The 3,259-nt window shown below is 36.9% G+C and overlaps 1 long non-coding RNA gene across 1 annotated transcript; it reads right to left on the bottom strand.

Moving 5' to 3' along the window:
* Positions 1–414: 414 nt before the first annotated feature.
* On the bottom strand, positions 415–1,835 carry LOC121982654. Its single transcript, XR_006112172.1, has 3 exons — positions 1,691–1,835; positions 1,403–1,602; positions 415–534 (listed from the first exon to the last, which is right to left on the bottom strand). It is a non-coding gene; the product is annotated as an uncharacterized LOC121982654 (long non-coding RNA).
* Positions 1,836–3,259: the final 1,424 nt, after the last annotated feature.

Raw genomic sequence — 3,259 nt, 5'->3', positions numbered from 1 at the left:
ATGTATAAAAAATAATGAAAAGATATATTACATTCTAATCATATAATTTGTAACCTAAATTTATTGGTCATATCATAATATGACTCCTAGCAACCATAGATGCATGAAGATCATATACGCCATGAGACCTAGCCTTGTACTAGGCCGGTGCATCAGAAGATGGCCCCTGGAAACCCTACAAAAATCATGTCTCAGATTGAACGGTATTTCCATAATAACAAAAATAGTTTGTTAGTATGAAATGAGAATCTTGCAGGCAGAGTTTCAAGTTATTTCTTGATAACTTAAGTTTTCTGGTGCTAGGTACCATACCATGAGAAGAAAAATGTCTTCAAAATGAATTTATTTGCTTCGTCAAGGAAACTAAAATCTCTTCAAATATGAAGTGCAAACCTTTAGCATCAGACTTTGCTATAATTGAATGATCAGACCCAGACTCGATGTTTAGAACAAGATGGTCGTCAGATCCCTTTCGCATTGTTCTCAATTGAGCATCAGTTGAAATGGGTAATTTGGTGTTTTTCCTAGTGGTCCCTGCAAAAATGTAGTAACAATTAAAATAATATCTTGAAATAATCCTTGAAAGCTAAAGCTCATTTATGTTACTAACATGTAATTTTCATAAAATACAAGTCATCTGTTATCAAGTTACCAATAGACCTTTTTCCATATTGATTTGCTTGTAATGTCACATTGTCTAAACAAATATAATTCAAGATGACACGGCAGATAAATCTACAAATATCTTATGGTAAAATGTCTTATCATGTTTTCCAAGTTATTTGATTTGTAACAATGTCAATATATGCTTAAATGATTGTAACAATTCCTTAAGATTCTGATAAGAACTTGCAAGCAAGAACACATGAATTGTTAGGAATAATACCTAAATGATTTGGACACACATTATGTGTTTGAACTTTGAAGAAAGTCTGATTCATAGGAAACCAAACTTGGTGTTAGATTGTGGATGCTGATCAAGATGCATGCAGCACATCTTTCAATATATGATAATCTTCCCAGATTATTAAGTACACTAATATTTTGTTTCTACTTCAGCAAAAGATAGATAATAAGAAAATTTAGAAAAGCATGATAAATCATATTAATTAATATTTACATGGACTCAACATAAAAAAGAGAAGTTTAGAAATCTAAATAACCGATTTTGTTTTCAATAAATAGACTACAAATGATTGATACATTTCATCAAACATTTGGTGAGCTTGAATTGAATTAAGCAAAGTACATGCAATCATAACATAGAAGGATAATTCAATACAATCAATCAAACCATCTACACATAACAAAGATAAACAACAACCGACAAGCAACTCAATCCAACACAAGTAGAAATAACCCAATATTGTTGACGTGAATGAAGCTTCAGTTGCGGATGGACCTTCAGATGTAGTGGTTGTCTAGAAGTGACCTCTTCCCCTCTTCTAACCAGAAGATGGAATATGGAGGGCTGCCAGAGTGGAGCAAGCTGTTTGGAGACGATGAAGGGCTGCCGGAGTGGAGGAAATGAACTCTCCACTTCTAACCGGAAGTGGAGAGGGAATGGGGGTTGTCGGTGGTAGGTATAAAGCTTTCCTCTTCCTAACCCAGAAGAGGAGAGGTGGTGATGTGGTGAAAATGAATCCAGAGCTTGATGAGGAAGAGAAGAGTCGGAGAAAGAGGGGATTACCGGAAGTAGGAGTGGAGCTTCCTCTCTTCTAACCCGAAGAGAGAAAGGGGAAGGCTTCAGTTCCTCCTCTAACCTAAGTAGAAGTTTTCGGATGATGGATGGAAGAGCGGTGGCTGCTGAAAGGAAGTTATGGCCTCTCCTCTTCTAAACCTGAACAGGAGAGATGAGAGTAAGTAGCTCCACCGGTGGTGATAGAGAGGAGGTGATTGGTCGGATGTAGGAAAGGAGGAAGATAGAGAAGAAGACAAAAACTTATGTTGGCGTCGAGAAGATGATGTTGGGTCTCTGCTTGATTGGAGAAGACAGAATGAGGGATGGTGGCCGGCCGGCTGACGATGGAGACGTGGGAGTTGGTCGATGGATGGAGGGGTGAAGGTTGGTTTCGGCGGAGATGAGTTTTGGAATTTTGGTGGAGAGGCTAGGTTAATTTCGTGAAGGGAGGTTTCGGTGGAAGAAGTTAGGTTAAAAAAACTATTATTTTTTTCGGATTCAACAACATTCAATAGACAACAGTTTAATAAAACTGTTGTATATTATCATGTAAGCAACGCTAAAAGACAACAGTTTTTTAAAACCGTTGTCTTTGACATACATTAGACAATAGTTTTTTAAAAATCGTTGTCTTTGACATACATTAGACAACAGTTTTTTAAAAACCGTTGTCATTTAAAAAAAAATTATGGTGAACAACAACGGTTTTCAATAAAACCATTGTTAAATGGCAAAAAGACAACAGTTTCTCGAAAAACTGTTGTCTATTAGGTGTGGTTAAATCTAAAATTTCTTGTAGTGATAAAACTAACTAAGGTAAAATCGATCCCTAACTACCCAAGTCAACCAGGGTAAAACGGTCCTCTACTAACTGAACTAACAGGTCTACTAACTGAACTAACAGGTGTAGATCAATCCTCTACTGACAGAACTGAAAGAATCTAAATTAGTGCTCTACTGATCGAACTAACAGGAACACAGAACCAACTAAAATAGGTCAACCCACCACTGCACAAGTCGATCAAGTAAATCAATCCTAAACTGATTTAATCAACCGGAGTAATACAAATTGAGTCAACATATGCATACAGATATCATCCACTATCCAGCTAATAAAAATAGAGACTGGTATGTGACTCTGACTCTCAACTAACTAGTAGTAACAGACACTAAAACTACTAATAGTATGATATGAGGAAATCCCCTGAGACTGTAATCCTTGATATCCAGTAGGTCAACCGTGATCAGTGATTGACCCAACACATGCAATGCATGCTACAAACAAATAGGCCTGTACTAACCAGAGAATACTAACACATGTCATAACTAACTATCATGGGCAACAATACATACACCAACAGAAATGTATGATAACAATACGCAAACATACCTCCTAAAGCCTGGAGATGTCCTGCTGCTGCCTGGTCCCAAAACCCGAAAAGTCAAATCAAGAAAACCGAATCACAAAATCCAAAACACGAATAACAGGCATCGTACCTGCTCTGATACCAAAAATTGGTATAAGATAAATCTCGAAAATCCAAAACGCATAGCAAGTATCGCAAACCTGCTCTGATA

The sequence above is a fragment of the Zingiber officinale genome, chromosome 5A, assembly GCF_018446385.1.
Source record: "Zingiber officinale cultivar Zhangliang chromosome 5A, Zo_v1.1, whole genome shotgun sequence".
Classification (NCBI taxonomy): domain Eukaryota; kingdom Viridiplantae; phylum Streptophyta; class Magnoliopsida; order Zingiberales; family Zingiberaceae; genus Zingiber; species Zingiber officinale.
The sequence above is the reverse complement of the archived record's forward strand: the minus strand, read 5'-3'. Positions and strand labels throughout refer to the sequence as shown.